The following is a 25,476-nucleotide window of genomic DNA, read 5'->3' on the forward strand; positions in this document are numbered from 1 at the left end:
GTATTCATATTCTGCACTAGCCTCTGACAAATCTGTTTTCAATAATCCTTGTCTGTGACACCTTTCCCCTAGAGGTTTATGCAGTGTGAGCAGAGGGTTCACAGTAGCATTTTATTCTCCTGGCTAGTGAGCTTCTCAAGGCAATGCCTCCTTTGGGTGACCATGTCAGTACCTGTGCACCTGTCAGAAAAGCATATCAGCCAGTGGGTGTGTATGCTACACTATTGTAAGCACATGACTATGACCAGAGCCCCTTGCTATTTATGTTCCTGGTTGTCAGCTACATTTAGTGTTATGCGTGGCCTTCCCCTCATTTATGTAGGGTAGCTATGTCTCAGCATATGGTGCTGGGACTCCACACCACTTGTGACATGTCCTTCCCACAGGCTCCTATGTTTATAGTTTAAATGACCACAGCCATAGACTGAAAGTACTGTTGTATATCAGTATCATATGTTCCTAGTCATGCATATGCTACTGCATCTACCTCATTCCCTCTAACATGCATCAGAAGGTTTGCTGTCATTGCTGAGGTACTTTAACGGGCAGAACTCCTTCCTTTACACTGGGAAGCCCCATGTTTACAGAGGCTTTAGTAAAATTCTTCTGTTTTGAAGTTGTATAGTTGTTAGCAGTGTTGTACAAATTGGCACTGATGCCTTATATTGCAGGAACAAGAGGTACTTATAGTGGTAGTTATGTTAATGAAGCTAATTAGCATCCCATATGTAAATTACTGGCAGTGTGTAGTTTGCTATCTATACATCAGCATGAGCCATGGATGACATAGAAAACATGAAGCATATAACCTGCTTGCTCAAGCATGTGCCAGTTGCATGCCTGTTGCACCAAGGTTCTGTGCTGCAGGCATATCATAGTGACATACCGCAGCACAATGAACATATCATAGCTCAACAGTGCAAAGCTATGTTACATTATTCATATACATGCATCTGTGCATATGGGACTATCATTTTGCTCCTTAAGTAGACCTGATTAAGTCACCATTACTTCTTTAGGAACTATGGAATGTTCCCCTTGCTAACATTTATGGATAGAGAATTGCATACTGGCAGTAAATGGTGTGTCAGGAAAGACAGGATCTTCCTAGTATCCATATACAAGATTTTTAGGGAGTGCCTGCTAGGCAATTATGTTGGCCCTTTGAGGAAAAAGGATATCTGGCATGGGCTCTGAGTGATATCACTGACAATACCCATTCTGCTGAGAAATGCTGGCATTGAAACAGTGATGTGACACCATCACTTTGATTTTCTTTACCAATGGAGACAGACGTTCAAGGGAGGAAACATTCTTTTTCAGTATCTTTCTTGTCTACTATTTCAGCTGTTATATATTAATGCTACATACTTTGTTTAGCAGTGGTAGAACAGTGGCAACTGGTTATGACTGGCTGCCATAGAAGGAGACAGTATCTGTCCAGACAGCTGAATGTGCACATTTGTGTGGCACTACACATTTGCATTGATATTGGGTGCCTAATGATATTTTTACATTTACTGTTTTCCTGTAAATCCAGTTGTGCAGGAAGTAGTGGGCCAGACAACTTCAGTATCAGCAAGCCACTGCATTTGACACCAACCTGTGGCCACCAGGTCTGTATCTCAGCAGGAGGAGATGAAGGCTCATCTACTGGTGGTGAACTGGAGAAGTCAGCAGTGCCCCCCATGTCTGCCTGTCAAGAAGTGGGTGAAGGGTTCTTTTCTGAAGATGGGCAGACACCTCCTGCCATGAAGCACAGAGGCTAGTCACTGCTGAGACATGTCATCAGCAGCAGAACATCTGCAGTGGGAACATCAAGCTCCTTTTAGTGCACATAGTAGAGTTGTGCAGTCAGCAGAAAATGGCTATTGGACATCCAGTGGATGAACAAGCTCATACCATGGGTCACCCAGATGAATGATGCCTGGTTTTATTGCTCCTTCCCCTATGTGTCATTCCTCATTCCTTGTTTGATGCCTAACCCTCCCATCACCACTGTCTATCCTTTGTATGTACATCCACACTCCTCCCTACCTTTTGTGTATATACTCCCACAACCTTCCAGTATATGTGTTCTCTGTTTGTCTGTCTGCTCCTGCTACCTGCCCATTGCCCCTATACCATCCACAGCCATCACAAAGTATTCTCCTCACCTACCCTTTTTCTACAAACTTAAAAAAGAGACTCACTCTTCACCCTCCAAAAAATAAGTATTGCCTATCCTGTCCTCCAACTTTTATACATCTTTGTTACTCTTGTGTGTTTCCCCCTGCTTTTTGCTCTCCCCTTTCCTATTTCCCTATCTACCCCTATTTTCCCCATTTATATGCTGAACAGGGTTGTCACTGTGGTGTATACAACCACATTGGAATGAAAGGTGAGAACTTTTTGCCTCTATACATTGCTAGTGTGTGCATGAGTGAGCACTGACTAAGCTGTTTTACCTTTCCTTAGCTGTGACATCTTTCATGCTAACTGTAGAGATTTTCCTGTCATACTGTAGCCTAACACTGTTTATATTGTTACTACTGAGTCTCTCAATTCTTATATGGTTCTTTGCTCAGTATACTGGAGATATCTATTACCAAATACATATTTGATTAGTTCTGTGGCACTTTATGCAGTGTCTACCTGTGCAGTGCCAGTCTGCAAATCCCAGACATTATGCTGACTGCTTTTTGCAATAAAGAAAAACATCTTCCAGTACTATACTTAAATTAATTTCAAATGAATGACCATAGTAAGAAAACAGAAGCAGAGATATCTGTATCTGAAAGGTTAAAATATTTACATCTTTCTTGCTTTGTGAGAACACTTTTTTGTTTGACTTTTCCCTTGATTTTTCACCTCTGTCTGATCTCGCATGTCCATATCAAGTGCATTATTTTTTTACATTTCATCAGAGATTCAATTCACCTTTTTTAGAGGGTGACTACTTGAACTAATCTGGAGAGAACTGAAAAACCCACACAGACACAAAGCAAATATAGAATCTGTACAGAAAGTGCCCAAGGTAAGAACCAGTTGAGGAACCAAGTAATATGAGGTAGCAGCACATACCTTTTGGCTTACAATACTTGCACATTGAAAATTGTGTTATCTACTGCAGAAGATTATCCCAATCTTTTTGAAGCATAATGTAAATTACACTCTATCTTAAAACCGCAGAAGTATTTCTTGAGAATAAGCCACATCTATTTTTAGAGTGACTGTCACTTGTTCAAGGTGTGTGTGTGTGTGTGTGTGTGCACGTGTGTGTGCACCTGCAGCAATACTTGATGAAGTTGTGCCAAGTTGGCAGATAAGAAGGTATAGACTGTATAACAGTGTTAACAGTAATTACTGAAGTTGTCTGCTTTGGGTTTTTTCCTTATGTATCTGATGCAAATGAGTCTGTTGCCTACAGCAAAACACATATGTAACACACCCCATTATTCATAACATCATAATGTTTTATTTTTGGACATCCTATTGATATGCAGCTCTGATGTCTTTTAGTGTGTTTTTTTCCCAAGAATTAGTACCAAGCTCAGCCAAAAAAAAAGAAAAGAAAAAAGAAAAACAAGATTCCAGTTGTTGCCAAACATTTTCCACCACGCTGTGTTTTAAACTGCCATAGTGAGATTACCAGTCTTCATGCACTCTGACCTGGAGTCATGTCTGATAAATGTTTTCTTCCAGACTTGGATTTTCTGATTCTGTGCCAGGAAGTTACAGTAGTTATAGCATCATCTTGCTATAATTGTTTTTTTTAGTAAAACACATTTAGTTTGTTATGTCTCCTTTACAACAAGCAATTATATCACACTGTCCTTTGACATGGATAGTAAAGATATCTTCCCACCCTCAAAGTTGTCCCCCTCAGATACTGAGTAATAAAAATACAACATTTGTTAGTGGATAAATTGCTTCATCTGGGCTCTGTCACCATTTAGTTTTTATTCTGTTGCCAAGTAAGGCATGTAAGGTTTCTGGACTGACATTTAACAAATAGGTGATCAACATTCTTGCTCTGATTTGTGCAATCTGTACATGATGATTGTGAATCACAACTACATTTTTTGAATGCTGCTGCTGCTGTGTCACAGAATTTAAAACTAATTTTTGAGTCATTCTCTTATTTTTCTTTCTTTCTTTAGTGTCATCAGACACCACATTTTTAATCTTTTTCTGGGCTTCTGTCCTACTTTGGCTTAATCTATCAAGTCCCTACTTCATCCAGATACTTTGATATGCTGAAACATTTTATTATTATTATTATTATTAATTTTTTACATATATTAACTGGATAAACCCAATGGACACAAGAGTCTCTATTCACAGGCAACCCGGAAGAACTAAATGGTCTTGTGACTTACTTATACTCTCACAGGATGCAAACAGAAGTAGAAGGGATCAGATCTTGGGTGATAATGCAGAACACTGGACGCAGCGTAAGTTGCAATCATGAATGCAGTGCTGGGTTCTCTTACGTCAGTACAAAGGCTGGTCTTTGATGTGCATGAAGCTTGTTTTATTTTTATTTTTTAATTCCCTTAAAAAGTTAATAGCACAGGTTTTACATCACTATGTATTGACTCTAATCCTCAGCAATTTACCAGAAAATCAAACAACTTACTTGGGACAGTGCAAAAGTATAAAGGAACATGATCAAGGCCATTACATAGTTAAACAAAACCACATGTTTTGTATCAAAATGCATTTTCTGAATGGTAAGAGGTATGATTAGGAGGGACAGCGCAAAAATCAGAGACATTAAAAAATTACTAGGACAATGGTTTTGCATCAACATGCACTTTCTGAAAGAAAATCAATGATTAGTATAAACTCTAATGTCTGACATTGACAGACAGCAATTTTCAGTGGTTTGCCAGGAAAGCAAACATTTTATGAAGAATGCAGCTAAAGTATGAGGCAAATCCTAGTTGTTCTTCAAAGTGGGCAGTTGTAAAATTATTTCAACACTTCAGATGAAGTATCCATGATGTTTAAAATGTTAAGTTGGCAGTAGTCAACTGTCAAACTATGTTACTGCCTTAACACTCTGAGCACTATGCAAACATACTGCCACAGTCCAGTGTTCTCCATTATCGCCCAGACCCTGTACCTTTGTCCACAGGAAGCAGCTCACTAACAGGTCAGGGTCTTAGCCTTTTGCACTAACTGCCAAACATCTCAGACCGTACCCATATAAACTTCTTTAGGACAGCCATCTTCAGAACAGAGTGTGTCCCCCTTCCCAAAATATCTTATCTTTTTCAGAATGCCCAGCTTATCTATGCCAACTATCCATTCTCCAGTGAAGACTGCATGAAACTTGAATTTTAGTTTCATTGTCTATCAGCAGTTTCTGGGAAAGATGAATAGAGTTGGTCCCTAAGTGACCTCATTAAGTCTTCAGCAGAAGAGATATTCCATTCTCTTATGCCAGTCTCACCCGGAAAACTAGACGTTAACATAAGATGAGCAGTATATGTTCTATTGTGTTCTCCTGAACATGCCAGAAGGCTTCAGCTTGAATTCACACCTACTCATGACTGCAGCAGTTAAAATTCCAGGGCTCTTTCAATCAGCATTCCAGTGGCAGCAGTCTTTTGTCTCCTTCTCTCAAAAGGAGAAATCTTAAAATAATAAAAAGAAGAATCTTCTTTGCCAGCACACAAACCAAACTTGCCCATCTGATTTGCAGAAGCCCTGGATTTAGTCAAGTAGAGCTTTATTGTCCTTTAGACCATACAGCAAGTGCACAGCTGAAAGAAATTACATTTCTCAAAGCTCATGTGCAAAAAACGTACAATTGAAAACCAATACACAAAACAGCAATAACAACAACAGCAACAACATCAGCAACAACAGCGTCAGCAACAACATCAGCAACAACAGCGACAGCAACAACATCAGCAACAACAGTGACAGCAACAATGGATCAAAGTGATCAAAGCTGCAAATTACAGTGTTTTTCCTATCCTAGTGGTGATCTCAGTGACTGCAGTCATCCTACCATCCATACCATTCACACTGTCACCAACTCCATCTCAAACAGCAACAAATGATCCAAAGTCCCAGTCCATTCATCTCTGATCACTCCAATCCTCTCCACCAGCACCCTACTACCTGAGGCATGAATGATTTACAGTGACCACAACAGTCTTCTCCTTCCACACTATCCTCACCAAAGATTTTCAGCTCACTCCACCAACACCAGCAACATTCCAAAGTCTGGAGCAATCTTGACCCAACAGAACCAAACAGAGTCCAAAATCTACAAGCCAGGCTCTGATTCCTGCACTTGATACAACCGTCATCCCTGAAGTCCAGAGATGATAACGGTCAACTCAACAGTCGCAGAAAAAAACAAAGATCCAAAATCCTGGCAAATTCACCAGAACCGAGCAGAAAAACACCACTGCTGCATTCACCACACATCCAACAACAAAACAGTTTGCAACATGGATGATATACTGACAGAAAACTACATAAATACAAAAAAACATGTAACACACATTCGGGAGCCAGAGTAGCCACTGCTATTCAGGGCACCGTCATCTTAGCATTTTTTTCTAATTGGTCCGGAACCTAGAATTCTCCCTGTATTGCCAACTATCTTCTTGTTGTACCAACACACCATCAGCAACATATGCTCAATTTGACCATGAAGCAGTTCAAAAGTGTAGCTTTATGCCTGCATCTTTTAATTTCTAGTACTACTGACCCTAACTTTTCTACACAGTGTTCCTTGCACAGTGTCATGTTTCTTCCTTCCTTTCTTTGTAAATCATTCCAGAATAGAGTACTCATAGTTTTCATTAGAGAGAACCACAGTACAGAAAATTACCTTCAGCATAAGTGCTTTTACATTTGGCAGAGCCTATTTTAGTTCTGTAAAATTCACTGATATAAATCAGCTTTGCATTCCTATCACTTGCCTGTTACACATGTTGTTAAACTTTTCTTCTTGTCCTTCTTGCAATGGAATGATTGATTCCTCTCCCTGTCATGTTCTTCCAACATGCTTCCTATATTTATCTGCAGATTGAGAGGTTTGTTAGCCCTTGGGACTCTTTCCAGTTTACACTGCAGTCTCTTTTGGAGGTTGAATGAGGTGTAAATTAACATATGTCAGGGCTGAAATACGATACGATAATAACACGTTACTCCTGTTCTCACTGACCACTGCACAATGCATATACGGAGCTAGAGATGAAGATACTTAGGACTGGGGCTTATGCATCTCAAAACTAGTAATAGAATATAGCAACACAGAAGATGCTGTGCAGGTAGTAATAAGACCTGAACGACTTTGCCACTTCACAGTTTAGAGACTCTTCTCTTTTAAGGTCACATGGAGACCACTTGGTTCACTCTTAATGTGTCTTTGAAATCTGTAGCAGAATCATTCATTTTTTGCATTGTCTACCAGTTTAGTGGAGACTAGTCTTTCCCACACATCTGAGAGAGTTTAGTGTTGACAGCATTACTTTTCATAATGCATTATTCTGACAAGCTGCATATCTATCAGGCTTGGATGGAAATAAGGTGGTATTACTGTACTGAGAAGGTAGCAAGCAGTGGGGAATGCATGACAATGTGTTGGTTTGTTTTTATATACTCTTAGTATTATAAATGGCAAAATGCTTACAAAACATTTTGACATGATCAAGACATATAGATTGCTTAAGAAGGTAGCAGTAGTTTCCTGAACTATACTCTACAAGGTCATGCAAATGCAGCAGACAGGACGGTACTCAGGACAGTTCAGATATTCATGTGTCTTTTTTTAGTGATAGACTCACAGTTTCTCTTAACAGTATACAAACTTGGCTCTTTAAAGGTTTTCCCACTTTTTCCCTATAGAATATCACTTCTAAACATTGTAATGGAGTCTACGTCAAGCACTGGAGTACAAGGCAAATTCAGCATAAATATTTATTTTCATTTCAAAACCTGGATTTTTATTTAAAGATACTTTTTTTTCACCATTTAATAGAGCAATAAGTTTCTATCCTCTGCTATTACTCAAAAAAAAAAAAAAAAGAGAGAGAGAGAGAGAGAGAGAGACAATGTCATTTCTACACCATGTGGCTGTATTGTAAATAATAGTATATAATGACCATCTAACTATATGCTTTTATCAGTCAATGGAAATTATGTCTGTGTCACATTCCCCTCTAAAAATAACAGTGCCAGCAAAGAGTAACTGCTTTAGAGTACCATCTGTTTGCCCTATCCTTCTGTGATAAACCTTTTTAACCACCTTTATTATTATTTACCTTGAAATCAGCAAAGATACATTCATCTGTTATACAATATGCACTTAAATATACTAAATAAAAATAATCATTCATCCACAACCCCTTTTTCCCAATTTTGCACATGGGATCAGGGTGTCGCATTAACAGTGACAATCATCTAGACCCAACTTTCACACTGCCAGGTAGCTAGTCCTGCCACAGAAATAAAAGCATATTATATTATGCAAAATTAAACGCATTAAGTTCTAAATACATTATCAAAATTTCTGTAACATGCAGACATAACATTTTACATAAGACAAATATATATTTTTTTCTATAATCCAGACTATCTAGTCACCCTTTAAAGGATACTCAACAGATTAAGCTGTCATCACAATACTGGATTAGTCAACACCAGTAGTGTAGAGAGAGAAAGCCTTGAATACAGTCCAGGGGACTGGAGTTCATCTAGTGGCTTGGGCACCTGATGGCACTGGCAGTGAGGATGAGTGGGCCCATCCTTGGGGAGGAAGGGGTAGAGCTGGCCTCACACACTACCATTATCCCTCAGAGCAGGGTAGGAGATGCAAAGGGCAATAAGCTCAGTAAGCCACCAATAGGTACTAGCCTTCACATCAGGTGAGTGGGAGTTTGCATTTTCAAGGGGAAGGCATTGTGGGGCACTGCTGTGGCACACTTTGCTCATTTCCATACCCAGGGGTAAGGTTAGGTAATTCAAAATGCTCTCATTGCTAGTATGCTGCAGAAAGCACAAAGCATCCTCATGACTTCCTGAATAATGGTCCTCCTTGGAAAGCTCTTACCTTGTCTCTGGATGAAATCCCAAGAGTGCAGGAAGAAACAGACACTTTCCATGTGAGGAAAAGTCCAGCAGACAGTGTGGCAAATATAACAGAAAAAAAAGATAAATTAGATTTACTTTAGCATCATATTTAAATCACTATTTCTTCAAACAACTGTGGAAAAATATGTACCTTGCAAACAAAATCACCTTTTAAAATCCTTTTAAAATGCAGTCCAAACTGAACATGTCACCTCCTATATATAAATCCCAGTTAGACATAAATAGCATACCTTGTTAACATTCACACTTACGTCATTTTACACTAACCTTAGTCTAAAATAAAACATTTCAACAATAGAACGTGGGCCATAGCTTCTAATAATTTTACTTTTAACATTATGAAAGTATAAAATTATAATTTTTATTCCTTAGTTCAGCATACACTTTAGAATGCAAATAGTTCACATTGTTAAATGCTTAGCCCTACATATGCATCCAACCTAATCTGAATAGTAATTAACTTCACTCATTGTATGCTCTTGGAATGACATAATTGGTGACATTACTTTCTAGTTTTTGTGCTGAAAAAAAATGTTATGTAAACTAAATGTCATCTTTTATTAGATGCATTTATTTACTAAAGTCTAGAAACAAACAAAGCAAAATTATACTAACCCACATATATAATCTATTGTGTCATCCAACTTGGAATCTGCTTTTTTCACAAGCACCTGCAATACAGTTATTCCCTTATAAATAGACTGGACAACAGTCCACCAATTTCCACCTTTAAGTATATTATTCTCCTTAAACACATCTTCTAATAAATACAACAGAACTTTGGTCTAGATTCAAAAATGCTAGAACACTCCCATCCATGTGGCACAGAAGGATGAAGCCCTGACTGTGTCCCAGGAGACCCATATTTGACTAGCGGTAGGCACTGGAAGGGCTTAGGGAGGATTGAACAGGTGGAGTAGCCAATGTCAGCATGCCCATCTTGGGGGAGTGGGGGCAGCTATGCCTTACCAGGGTGACACCTAGCAGGAAAACTGGGTATTGTACCCATGGACCATGAGCCTACAGAACATGTGCTGCCAAATAGTTTGCAAGACCTAGCAATGAGGGAAGTAAACTATGTGTGTGTGGAGGCATGCACACCTTCTCAATGTTAGAAAGCACTGCAGAACTAGAAGTAGCTGTCAAGAGGAGAGAGGCCAGAGGTAGGCCACATTACAGGATCCCTAACTGGCCAGTGGAGCAATGAATGGGCCAATTGAGCATCCAGGTCTGGCAGTTTCTTGCCTAGCATTGGGACATCTCTCTCTGACCTCCATGGAATGAATGGGCCAACTGAGTACTTGTAGTAGAGCCTTTGGATAGAGATCTGCATAGAATTAACAAAATGATCAAAAGTGATCACTAATACAAGTGTCTCTTTCTAATTAGCCATGTAGCAATGAAATGTTAGCAAAAACTTCCCTCTTTGGCATGATGTTTCCATTATTCTACAATTTGTCAGATGCTGCTTGCATGGTGGTTGCCTGTAACACTAATAATAAATACCATAGAAAGACAAATCATTACTTTATATTTGTAACTAAATTTAAATCTGTTCCTCTGCATCAGCGGTGATTGACACACAACATTGTCAGCTTTAATTCTTAGCTACATTACCCAATTTACAGACATAACAATGCCTGGCCTTTTGCTTTCTAGCAGCTTCATGTTAGGAACATCCTGGTTTCCCTAAAGATCTCAAACATTATCAATGTCCCTCTGTTAGTGAACCTCCTAACATCATCAGGAATGACTGCGTGAAACTCTCGTCAAAATCAACAAAGCTCTTCCTTTAATGCATCAGACTAAATTTCCTCTTTTCTTTCCTCTATTTTCAAAAGCTTGAACGCGGTCTCCCTTACTATTTCACTGGCCCAAGTCAAAACAGTCCTCAGTAATAATTCATGGGATTTGCACCCTGCACCACATAAAAATAGCAAATATAGAAACCATGTACAGGCCTCTACCTGCACCATCAACATGGGGAAGGGGGGCAGCAGCAATCCAATTATTTGTTTTAAATAAAAATTTTGTAACCCAGTCTCATAGCCAACCATCATATTCACCATTCATGTACTTTTTTTCTTGAAGTGATGGAATGACCATTACTTAATATTCAATTACATTTTTCTAAGAAACAATTACGTCATTGTATGAAACCATCAACACAGGACTCTGTCAGTTATATCTTGTAGAAGTGTAATTCCAGGGAGACAGTATACTGCTACCATACAATAGTCTCATGGCTATGCAGCATCTCCTATTTAACAGCGTTTAGGAATATTATACATATTAGCTTTACAAAAAAAAAAACAAAAAAAACAAAAAAAAAAAAACAAAGCAAAGCAAGAGAAAATATCTGAATAGTTCCTTATTGGCTGAGACAACCATGGCATTCTCTTAATGAAGCTTAACAGTCTGTCACCATAGTCCTTGACACTGCACAGGTCCTTACTGATATAACAGTAGGGCAACATAGTACATCCCAATTCCAAGACTCTGAATTTTTCAGCCAGAAAGATAGCATTTTAATTACTAACAGTGATTCCTTCTCTATCCAAGTCTTGAACATCTTTTAAAAAGCTAGAAGACCAACTAGAAAAAAACCTTGCCTACAAAAGTGGAAGACATTTGTTGCTTGGAATGTATTAAAATGGTTAGATACTTTATATTGTTCTATGAGACTGCTAGACTAGTTAAACTAGTTACTTAAAATTAGACCTGGATAGTCATCAATCAGAGTTCATGTCTTTGCATTTTCTTGCATGTGTGCCAGCCTATCTGCAAATCGGTAGACCCCTTATCTATGGCCTTGCTAAAGTTCTTCAATTAAGACTATACAGAAGACATATTTATTCTCCTCAGGATTTGGAAATGATGTTATAGATTCTAACTTTATCTCCATTTGAAGCAAGAGAAAGAGCAGACAGAAAACAAATAGAAAGTATACCTTACAGAAGACACTTTTTTTTCTGGTGGCTGTTACTTTGAATAGAAAGACTTCAGTATCAAAAACTCCTATGTATGAACCACCTAACTAGGATGTTCATAATGGCAGAGTATCATTAAAATGAATATTTTATATGTGACAAAGGTTGCTTTAGCAAAATTCTTTAGTAAAATGTGTCATGGCTTTGCTAGATCTCCACAGACAACTTAGAGGACTTATGAAGCCAATAAATAAATAAATAACATTCTACTAAGACAACAGCAATATCACCCACATATTTCAAAACTGTTCTTATACAAGACATTTTTGAAGCTTACACATGGACTACTGTTCACCCTTTTGAATAAACATTACAAGTTGGAGTCTCTGGATGGTGAATTGGTGCCTGTGATGTCTCGATTGCAACTAGACACCCACAACCACCTTGTTTATTTGGCAGAGACTAAGGGATAGCATTAAAAATGGGGCAAAGGGTCTTGGCTTGCAAGAGGAGTTAAATGTTGTGTGCATAGTTTAATTTTTAAGTATTTAAGAGTTTATTATGTGGGGAGTTTGGTAGGTTAAACCTACTGTGATATAAGGACAAAATAAGTCATGACTTATCATGGAGAGTAGAGTAAAGAGAAAAGAAAAGTTGTGTTTAAATCGTATTGGGACAAAGGAGAGAAAGAGGCTTATGAAATGTAGGAAATATGCATTAGAACAACTGACCTGGTCATATTTTGTTGCTGGGGAAAAAAGGAGAAGAGCAAAATTAGGGAATGTGGTGAGATTATATTTGGTCATGAGTTGGGAGGGTGGCCTAATGGTTAAGGTGTTTGCCTTACAAACACAAGGTGCAGGGTTTAAGTCTCACAAGAGATAATTGGCTAGGCTTACAATGGCTCACAAGGGCAGTTAGCCTAGTACTGACCTATGAACCTATGAACCTATGTGGGGTGATAGGGACAGATGGCACCAAAATCGAGGTGAAGTAGCAACAAGAGTTAAGGACAATGTTGCTTTGATATGGGGACACTAAACTTACCAAGTTGGAATAATAAAGAACTTCCTAACCTAGTTTAGAGGTAAAGGACAATCAGTGTCATACAAACAAGTGGATCTGCATTAGTGGCCCTTCAGGAAGCACATCTGGGGACCAAGAACATACCATGATAAACAGTAGGGGTTATTTCGATGGCATAAGTGCTAGTCATAAAGATGATTATAGGTGAGAGGTGGTTAGTTTGATAGAGCCTGTATGATGTTATACAGAATTGAAAGGGACCTATCTAAAAGTACTTATAACAACATTTTCTAGCTATCTTTCTGTCTATCTATTTATCTATCTACCACCAAAGACAGACAATACACAATTCAGAGAGACACTTACATGCTTTACAGCTTTCCAAGAGAGAGAGAGTTACTTCCATGGGGGTTGGGAGTGGAATTTGATTTTGAGGGAGCAAGATATGGAGGGAGGGTTGAATAAGCATAAGCTGGTGAAAACTGAATACGTTTGCAAGTGGTATATGTATTATGTGGTTTTAATAGATGTTTTGTCATATTTGAGAGTTAGAAGAATGAAGTAAGTTTTACATACCACTCAACCAAGTATCTGACGTGGTCCAGAAGAGAGAAAGCATTTATATAGAGTGAACATTCTTGTAAGATGAAAGACCTAAAATTAGGACTGATATTTTTTCAGACTGTATACCTTTGAAAAGAATGTGAAATTTGGGATAGAGAGGAATGTGTAAAGCACTGAAGGTTTCCAATATATGTACTATAAAGTTTAAGTTTTAAGAACTTGGTGAAGGAAACTTTGTGCAGCTGAGTCAATTATCAGTGATATCAAGTGAGAGCTGGGACAGCTGTGAAATGATATTTAAGGAAACTATCTTTAACATAACATACATAAGGGGGTGACAAATCAGAAAAAGGAATAATTTTAACAAGATTAGTGATAGGGTCAATAATTCACAAGTTAAGCTGCAAAGCCTTACCCCAGATATGCAGATAGAGTTGATTAGGATAATGAAGGAGATTCAAAATTATATAAAGAAAAGCTTAATTTTTTTTTCAAAAAGTAGTGGTAAAAGAGTTCAATTTTGCAAATGCATGGAAGGTATTAAAATCAGTAGGTCACACTAAGACCAGAGAGTGGTGGTGGCTTTTTTTAAGATGTGAAATTAGGACACTATGGAAGTGTATATTGTACTAAAGGAATTTAGAGTGTTTTTGGAAGGTACAATCATATGTTTGGTGAAGAAGAAGAGGAGGAAGGAAGAAAGACTCAAGTACAGAGGTATTTGCAAAAACTGGCATTGTTAGAATTGAGTGAAAAAGTAGGTGGGTCATATGGATGGCCCCACCAACACTACTGGACCACAAAGAAGGAATTAGGAGGCAGGTGATAGGAGCATTTCCATGAGTTGATGGGATTCCTAAAGAAATAATAGAGTCTTGGAGAAGGAAATACTGCTAAATGTCTCAGCACAGTTAATGGAAAAATACTAAAAGAACAAGAGGTCTCCAGTTCCTGGAAGAAGGCAGTGATCGTGGTGATGTTGAAGAAAGGTAAAAATCCTTTTCTTCTTTTTCTTTCTTCATATTGATCCACTTCAGCCGTATGTCAGAATTACAGAATTTTTTATGGACATTCTAGCATATAGAAAGCTGAAGAGAATACCACAACTAAGACATTTGGATTAGTATGAATTTGTGTAAGGGTAAGGAGGACTTGTCAATTTCTTGAGAACATTAACAATAATACAAAATGCACAGAATAAAATAACTCCCTTGGATCTAGTTGGTTTGGATGCTGAAAAGTCATTTGACAGAGTCAACTGTGGATATTTTTTGTATATTATCAAGCATAAAGTTTGAGTTCCACACAGCAAGGGTGAAGATACTAATAAGATGACAGAGGAGTTTAAGATAGCAAGCGGTTCTAGACAGAGATGCCCCTAATCACCTTTTTCTAGCTTATCAGTGGGAGTGGTAAGCACCAGGTAACCTGTCTACCACATAAGGAGTGATTTTGGCCCAGAAATTGTAGTTATTGGCCGTTTGGGCAATCTCTTTCATCTCTCTCAACTTTCTAATTTAAAAGCCTGCATTTGCACTTGTTTCTGTCCTGTAACTCATCTAGTGCAGATACAGATTCTTAGTTTTAGCACTTAAATTTGCTTATTCGTGCTCAGCACTTGTTCAGAACTTGTAAGCACTAAATAAGCTACTAATTACTATAGCACTCAACCTTCCTCATTACCTAGAGGAAAACAGTTTTTGTACTTACTTTTCTCACTTGCTTAGAGAAAACAGCTCTTGTACTCACTTTCCTCACTTATCTAGAGGAAAATAGTTTTTTATTCAGGCATGTCCAAGGGTCAGCTCCCAGTGTTCTCTCCTGTCTATCTGATGAATCTGGGCATCTTGAGACAATGTAGAAATTGCCTCATGTACACAGACAACCCTCTCCTCCTACCACGTAACACTACAACCTGTGAGAGATGCACTCATCTAGCCAAACTGGAGGTAAAGCTCTCTCCAACCAAGACTGAACTTGACAGTCATGAGGAGAAGGTAAACATTTGCACCACACCACACTCATCACATAGTCTCACTAAATCTACACTACCAAAATCCACACATAGTAACACAAAAACATTCACGGAGGCGCTCAATAATAATCTGTCTAAGCAACAGCGACCTCCAAAGCAGAAATGCAAGCAACCTCCATCCTCCAACACAACCCAAATGACACATAGCCCACAAACTCAGTGTGCCACTCAACCACAGTCAATAAGGCAAAACAACGTTCCCAACACACTAGTCATAGGTGACTCTATAGTCAGGCACACTGATGTCCCACTCACCAGGCTAAACAAGGAAAAGGTTACTGTCAGCTGCCTGTCGGGTGCCAGGATCCTCCACATAACTCACGCACTCAGGTCACTCCACAACAAGTACAAATATGACTATGTCATTGTCCATGTTGGTGTGAATGACCTGAGACGTACCTCCCTGGACTACATGAAAAGAGACATGGAAGAGCTCTCCGATCTTGTAGCCCAGGCAGGTATGACCCTAGCCCTGAGTAGCATTCTGCCATCACCCAGAATGATACCGCAGTACAAGGACAAAATGATTGACTTCAACAATTGGCTAAGCTTTTGGTGTCATTCTAACGGGATCCAGTATCTGTCTGCTTGGGATGACATGGTCGACAGACCATGATGCTTTGCCACAGATGGCCTGCACCTGTCACCCCTGGGATTCCGGATACTGGGTAAGGGTCTTGCTGCCCCTATAGTGCCTATTTTAGGCAAGGTTCAAATAACAAATTCACCACTGTAACAGGAACAGGCAAGCAAAAACTGAGGGTAATGCTACTCAATGCTAGAAGTCTAAATCTCAAAATGTACTCACTCAAGGCACTCCTTAAAATGGAGAACATCGATATCTGTGCAGTGACTGAGACCTGGTTCAAGACTCCAGAGAGTACCCCTGCACTACCAGGCTATAACTCATACCACACTTTTCGGCCATGCAACCTGGACTGAAACACCAAAGGCGGAGGTGTGTCCATATACATTAACTTTCTTGGGTGGTGTAAGCCAGGGAACCTTGTTGGCTAGGCTTAAGTAGGCCCTTGGGCTGATAGCCTAGTACCTACCTATGAACCTATGAATCTATGTTTTGTGTTGTATTTAGAGCTATTATCAATAATGATTACAAAGTCTAGCATTCAGGGATATGAACTGGGACAGAGGTAATAAAAGCTGTAATTTTTGCTGATGGCATATTAATAACATTGGGTAAGTCCCAGTGGGCTGTTCTTTCCTATTTGAGCATCTGCAAGAATTGGGGACCTTTCTGGTTACAAAATAAATGTAGGCAGGCAAAATGAAGGCTCTAAGGCTTAAGCTTAATTCATCACAAGGGATGGTGAACCAACAGCCTAAGCTATGGGCTATTAAAAGATAATATACATGAGTATGGTTATACACTATAACAGTGAACTCAATTGAATTGTCATATGATGAAGACTTTGGAAAAATTAAAAATGTATTGCAGAGATGGAAAACATTAATTCTTGTCTTACATCAAAGGATACCAGTGTTACATTGTGCTCCAAATATTGTATTTTGGATAAGCATTTCGCTTGCCATCTAGTAGGAGTTATGTGGTAAGATTAAAGTATTAGATACCTGAAATTCTTTGGGTAGGTAATAGGCCCAGGGTAACAAGGGTAACACGGGGGAAGGTGGTGTTATCAACAGAAGAGAGAAGTGGTATTTTTTGATGCAGTTCAATATAGGACTGGTAGTTAGTGCAGAGAGTTAAGGTTGTGAGTTATAGTTCACGTGGTACAGAGTTCAATTCACTACGTTCTCATTTGCCTATTTGCTACTCAACCTGGTGGACTTCTTTGAGAATGACACCATTGTAATGGATGCAGGCAAAATGGTTTACATTGCCTACCTTGACTTGGCCAAGGCATTAGACACAATACTCCACTCGGGCATTGTAAACAAACTCAAGAAGATAGGTATAAACCCTTATGTCACATTGTAGATAGTTAACTAGCTCACAAACAGGACCCAGGAATTTAGAACTGGGGGTGCCAGTCAACAGCAGAGCCCCTCAGGATCAGTCAAGGAACTGCTCCTTTTTGGAATCTGCTTCTCAGAAGTCAATGCCAGTGTCAAGGGCTTCTGGTTGTCAAAATGTGCAGATGATTGCAAATTAGAAATCATAAAAGCACCCACATACACTAATGCTCTCCATGAAGGGCTGACACAGACAAATAGGCTGTGTTAGAGTTATGGAGTAAAACTAAATGCTAAGAAATGCATAATAATATGCTTAGGGAAGTCATCCACCCTTGGTAGCCACCATAGTGACAACATATGGCACAGTGGTGCAGCGGTAGCATTGTCACCTCACTGCAAGAGGTTCTCTGGTTAATTCTCAGCTGGGGTTCTTTCTGTGTGGAGTCTGCATGTCCTCCCTGTGTTCGTATGGGTTTCCTCTGGGTGCTCCAGTTTCCTCCCACGTTACAAAGACATGCATCTGGAGCATTTCTCCCCGGGCCTCCGCTGAAAATTGGCTTTGTTCCAAGCTGGACTTTCCTGGTTAACAAATGTTACATAAACAAATAAATAAATAAAATATTCCTAATAGTTGACCCAGTAGTCTGGGCCTTGGGGACAAAAACAGACAATAATCTAGCCTTTGACCTTCACATGTCTGTAGTAGAGAGGAAATCATTCTATGTTCTGCAACTTATAAACAAAGGTATGGCATCTAGATCCAAGGAAGTCATTGTTTCACTGTATTCAGCATTCATCAGACCGTTGAGTACAGTGCCCCATTTGGTATGTACCTCACCAGACACATACAACAATTGGAACAGTCACAGAGATTCCTCACTAAAATAATGCAGGGGTTTAATAACATGTCCTATGCAGAATGCTTCAAAGTCCTATAATTGTATTCTGTCTCCTACATACTATTGAGAGGAGATCTATGCTTGGCATACAAGGCATCATTGGTCCCCACTGTGATGAACCTCCTGCAGATTCACCAAATAATTAGCACCAGAATTACCCATTCTAAAGACTTAAAGCTTGTGCCTGGTATAAACTGAACTTGCTGGAGAAACAGGTATGTATCTCAGAGACTACTCCTTCTCTGGAACAAGCTCTCCATCCATGTGAAGCAGAGTTCCTCTCTAACCCAATTCAAGTGTAACTTGGCAAGTGGATGGGGAACTGGAAATTCACCCCTAGTTTGGCATCTATGTCTCTAATACACACAGGTAGCCTGTAAATGGTTCATCTCCAAGGCCCCACTTTTTTTAAACACCTTTATTGATTTATCACTTGTGACATAGGCAAATTTACATTTATATAAAAGCAATCAAACGGTATTAACAAGTTCATGTTTATAAACATTAGACTTGACATATATTGCTATATATCATATAACCTAAGCAACATTACATAAATTATTCAATTCCTGACTTTTCTTAAACCAGAAACATTTTTATTAAACCATCACGTATGACATTGGCAATCATACATTTATATAAATGAAAACAAACCACACCGACACAATCCTAGTTGCAAGCATTTTATATCACAAATCATACTGATGCACTACCAGTTGCAAACATTATACATTACTTATAATCTACCTAATCATTTTTAGTCAAACATTACATAGCTCTTTTAAGTCCTGCCTTCTTTTAAACCTTATTCCTTCCCTGTATGCATTGTTCCCACAATTCCCATTTTTCCTATTTAGTCTGCTCTTTCCATTTACCAGTTGTTTTTTATCTGTGTTACTTTATTCACCATTTCTTGTATAGTTGGTTTATATTTTGATTTCCATTTTCTAGTAATTGCTTTTTGGGCAGCCACCATAATTAGACACAGCAAGGCCTTACCATGTCTAGGCAATTCCGATTCTGTATCATAACTCATAAAAATCATCTCCCTCGTTACAACAATCTGCCCACCCAGCACCTCCAGCAGTGCATCCTGCAGGGAATCCTTAAAGTCCACCAAATCACTGCACTCCCAGAAAATATGTTCCCAATTTCCTCTTTTTTTGCTGTCACACCTCCAACATTTGCTGTCTACCTGAGGAAAAAGTCCCTGGAGTCTACTGGGGGTATAAAATATCTATGTAAACATTTCCAAGCAAAAACTGTAAATCTTCTAGATTTTATTGCATATTTGGGAGACATACATATATTTTCCCATTGCTTCTTTGTGAATTCCTTAACCAATCTCTCTTCCCAATCCTTTCTAACCTCCTCTGATAGATTCTTATAGTTATCATGCAATATTTTATATGTTTTAACTAATTATTCCTTTTTAATGTCAGCTTCTGTTCTAGATTTTACTAAAAACTCTACCAGTGCTGGTCTTTCATTTAGGACCCCCCCAATTTCTTTCTCTTTGCCTAAACTCTGATATCAGTCCTTGATAGGGAGGGTGATCTCTAACCTGCAGTCCAAATAAATTCTTGCTGTCCTCCCATTCTATCATCTTTTCCTCTCTAGTTATTTGCTCCAAATACCTTGTGGGTACATAAGTTACCGTTATTGCCTTTGTTTTAGCTTCATTAATTCTGTATCCTGAAAAGATTTGAAACTGTCTCAAAATGTTCTTTAACACTGTAATGTCTCTTTCTGCTTTTGTCAGGTATAAAATAATATCATCTGAAAATAGAGCCAGCTTTTCTTGGCTACCATACCAATTATATCCTTGAATTTCTCAGTCTCTTACTTTCATTGCCAATGGGTCTAAATATAATGCAAACAACAAAGTGGAAAGTGGACACCCCTGCCTAGTTCCTCTGCTCAAGCAGAAATTATCAGAAAGGACCCCACCCACTTTTATTTTCACCTCTGATCCCTCATATAGCTTTCTAATCAACCTTACAATTTTTTCATGAAATTCAAATGCTTCCATTGCCCTGCTCATAAAGTCCCAGATTACTCTGTCAAATCCTTTCTCTGCATCAAGACTCTTCAACAACAATGGTATTTTCTTGCATTATGCTTCCCTCTGGATCATCAGTGTTCTGTTAATGTTGTCAGATGTTTGCCTCTCCTCTACAAAACCACATTGATCCACATTATTTCAACACTTCAGGTGAAGTATCCATGATGTTTAAAATGTTAAGGCGGCAGTAGGCAGCTGTCAAACTATGTTACTGCCTTAACACTCTGAGAACTATGCAAACATACTGCCACAGTCCAGTGTTCTCCATTATCACCCAGACCCTGTACCTTTGTCCACAGGAAGCAGCTCACTAACAGGTCAGGGTCTTAGCCTTTTGCACTAACTGCCAAACATCTCAGACCGTACCCATATAAACTTCTTTAGGACAGCCATCTTCAGAACAGACTGTGTCCCGCTTCCCAAAATATCTTATCTTTTTCAGAATGCCCAGCTTATCTATGCCAACTATCCATTCTCCAGTGAAGATTGCATGAAACTTGAATTTTAGTTTCATTGTCTATCAGCAGCTTCTGGGAAAGATGAATAGAGTTGGTCCCTAAGCGACCTCATTAAGTCTTCAGCAGAAGAGATATTCCATTCTCTTATGCCAATCTCACCCTGAAAACTAGATGTTAACATAAGATGAGCAGTATATGTTCTATTGTGTTCTCCTGAACATGCCAGAAGGCTTCAGCTTGAATTCACACCTACTCATGACTGCAGCAGTTAAAATTCCAGGGCTCTTTCAATCAGCATCCCAATGGCAGCAGCCTTTTGTCTCCTTCTCTCAAAAGGAGAAATCTTAAAATAATAAAAACGGAGAATGAGAATTTTTGCAATTGTTTTAGCCATTATAAACATAAATACTTTATAATCATGGCTTAGTATTGAAATGGGCCTGTATGAAGCTGGATCTGATGGATCTTTAGCTTCTTTAGGTATTAGAGCTACACTGTTTTCTTCCAGGATGTTCGTACTTCTCCTCTTGTTAAAATACTGCTAAATAAAACCTGCCAGATTTTTATACTTTTTTGCCTCCTAGCTTCCAAACTTTTACAGGAAGACTGTCTTTTCCTGGGGACTTTCCTGTAGATTGGTTATACATCTCATCTCCCCTCTAAACTTGGCATATTTAATTCTTCCATAAACATTTCCATTTGTATCTTTACTTGATTTCCATATTTTTCTGCTTTATACAGACTTTCACAGAATTTCAAAAATATTTCTAATACCTCTACAGGATCTCTTTTTCCCTTCCTTGTTATATTCTCCCTAAGCTTGGCAACAGCCCTTTCTACTTTCTGTTGCCTGAGTCATTGCGCTAAAAGTTTTTGTGCTCTACTGTTATTATCAAAAATCAGTTGCTTAATAGCAATCTTTCTAAACTCCTATTTTCTTTTTAGCATTCTGCAGTTGAGCCTCTTCTTGTTCTGCGAGATTCCCCCTATTCTGCAATACTTTAACATTTGTATGTGCCTCTAAATAATTCTTGTTACTTCTTAACCATAGCTCTCTTTCTTTTATTTCTAGCCTATTTTCAAACTCCACCTTAATTTTATCTCACTCCTTAGCTATATTTTCAGAAATAATTTCCATCCTCTCGAATAACTCCTGAATAATATCCACTACCCATTCCTTAAATTCCTCTCTTTTCAACAGATAGGTGGGAAAGCACCAGTGTCTCATTTTATTTCATTATCCTGTGTTATTTTAGTTATTATTGGCACATGATCTGAAATATTTATTGTGTGTGTATCAAGACCTTCGATTAGATGCACATGTTCCTGTGAAATGTAAATTCTGTCTAGCCTAGCCCAGTTTTTATATCTCGGGGAATAATATGAAAATTCACTTCAAGGTCTCACTTTGTAAATATTTCATCTCCTAAGCCCCTGCTTGCACTACCAAGGGTACCAGAACTCGTCCAAAATTTGGGATGTATGACTAGGCTTAGAAAGGCCCCAGTGGTTGTTAGCCCTGTACACATCTATGAACCTATATGAAACTGATATGAAAGCTATGTTATTTACTTTTTATGTGAAATGACAACACGTTCATTCATGGTTAGAAGTTAAGGGATGTTGTTAAGAGAAGTTCCCTTCTATAGAACGTTCAGAACTATTAGAAGTGTGTTTGGAAGGAAGGCAAGAGAATATGGTCCAACCAGTTTTGTGGTGTTCAAACTGCAATTGCAGAATCTATATGCAAATAAAAAGTTGAAACTCTGCAATCCAGGTACCCCCCGTATGGGAAGATAAGATGCTTGTGTGCAATAGAACTGTATAGTGTCAAGGAAGAATGGGAGATACAGAACTTTGTTATCGGGAGCAAATTATACAAAAAATAAATGTCCTGTCTCTGTTAGAGGTGCTTTCAACTTTCTCTGGGAGTTCAGCTATACTAGTCTGTCACTGTGCAAGGGATGCATGGCACCAAGTAGGCTACAGTATTTGAGAAAGAGTTGACTGTACTGATAAAGTGGATTGCTGAAGTGTGATAAGTGCAGCTGCTTGGCAAGAGGTGAATATCAATAGCAAATATCAATAGCATGTGAATATATGAAAGTGCTGAATATAACTAAGAGTTCAGTGGAATCAAGTGTCAAGTTTGTATGGGAAAAGTGATTGGACATGGCAATAGGAGGATAGGTATGCAGGTAGGTATAGTTAATGACAAGACTGGTACCAAGCTATGGAGGTTTAGAATCTTCACTTGGAAGTACTTCCATACTTCGTTTTACTCCATGGTGCCTGTTTCCAACAGAGGAATAAGCATGCTGATGTCCAGCATTCCAAAATGTTCATCCATGCCAGTTTTCTGTGTTCCTATGGCTATTCCTAGATTTAATGTAACAATTCTCTAGATTAGAAATCTTGGCTTTTATCACCCTCTGGTTTCCTAAAATCACCCACCTCCCCATTACTTCCTTAACTGTATTGATACCATGAGATGAAGACCTAATCTGAAATAGACCAAACACCTAACTCTATATTATCCCCTCCATCCTACTGTCCCATCTATGCTTTATGAATTTTTTTCACAACAAACACACTACGTAAACAATCCAGCTAGCTATCTAGAGCACAGATAGCCTACATAATCTGATCCCTATTTTCTTTTAGGAAGTCACAACCTAAGTTATTAACTGCTTTCAAGCTTCCCATCGTTACTTCTCTTCCAGACTGTCACTGGTATCACTGGCTTACTTTTTATCCAAGTGGCTAGGGTGAACCCCTACACAAACACTTTCAAATGTGGTGGGTGGGCAGTGGGACCCAAAGCTTACATCAGAATGTCACCTAGAAGCACTTGAGCTCAAATGGAAATATTAATATGGAAAAACTGAACTAGTCAGCAGAAAATAAAGCAGCACTAACAAACACCTGCAGTACAGTACATGCAAACACCTTATTGTTTAATTTCATTCATAGTTCCCCATCTAATCAGTAAAGAAATGTCTCACTTGTACACACATAGACACACATCTCTGTGTGTGCGTGTGTGTGTGTGTGTGTGTGTGTGTGTGTGTGTGTGTGTGTGTGTATATGTGTGTGTATGTATATATATATATATATATATATATATATATATATATATATAATTATATAAAATGGTATATGATCACACTACTTTATCTGGAACTTGCTTTATTCCATAGCCTGATTTAAAAATATTCTGTTATATGAAACTCCTGTGGTGGAATACCTGTGTAAATAAATGATATAACAGGAGAAAGAAACTGCTTAATACTTCTTAGCACTTTATAAGAAGTCTCATTTTACTTACTTGAAGGGCACACTTAAGCAAATTAGCAAAGAGAGCGAGGGAACCATTAAGAAGCTCAAAGCTGAGTATGTACTCAAAATAGCCACTAAAACAAAAAAAAAACCACTAGAAATCTTTACTTACTTACATCAAAAAGTTAAATATTAACAACCAGTAGTCCTCAGAGCTAGTCCGCAATAATGCTACATACTCTGACCCATAGTAAATAGCTAATATCTTAGCTAACAGATTTAGTGCAAATTTTACTCCACCCACAGTTATAACTATTCCAGATGTTCCACAATCCATGTAACCCTCTTTAATTACTGTGGAACAAGTTCTCCTTGTACTCAAAAACTGCCTCATCCATGGACCCTCATAACCTACCAGGTTGCCTGATTATCCAAATATGATCTATCTGAACTCCTATCTTAACCTTTTTAATCTAAGCCTCTCCACTGGTTACATTCCTAAAGCCTAGAAAACAGCCATTATAATGCCATTTCAGAAGGGTGGCCCATCCACGGACCATAATATCTATAGACACGTTAGCCTATCTAGCCTCATATGTAAAGCTATGGAGTACATTGTTTCAGACCTCATCAATCGGGACATTGCAAATCTCTTAACCCTGGACCCTCTTCATTTCAACTTTGTAAAAGGAAGTTTTTTTAAACTCGGTTTCTTTGAAAAAGTAACTAAAACAGTAGCTAGTGGTCATTCAGTACATGCTGTATAGCTAGACCTGGCTAAGGCCTTTAAAACTATTCCCCGTGCAGACATTACTGACAAACTTGTAAATCTGAATATAAATCCTTATGTTGCATAGTGGATAGCTAACCGGTTGTCTGACAGAACCCATGTGGTTTCACCCTCGTGATCAAACCACGCCAACTGTGGATAAATCCTATAAAACCCACACCCATCTGTGGATTATTGCTAAATGATACCATCCAAGTTTCTCAGCTCCCTCATAATACCAACTTAATTTTTTTTACTATTTTAGCCAAGAAGGAGAAACTTCCTCTTTATTACCTTTCAAAAATACCTTTGACAATACAATAACTTTTCAGTTTTTGTCTTTGTATCAAAATGCATTTCTCATTTTTGAAAAACATAGCACAATTCTTCTCTAAATTATACATCTCATTATAT

Source organism: Protopterus annectens, chromosome 2.part1 (assembly GCF_019279795.1).
Source record: "Protopterus annectens isolate FY-2018-M chromosome 2.part1, PAN1.0, whole genome shotgun sequence".
NCBI classification, from domain to species: domain Eukaryota; kingdom Metazoa; phylum Chordata; order Ceratodontiformes; family Protopteridae; genus Protopterus; species Protopterus annectens.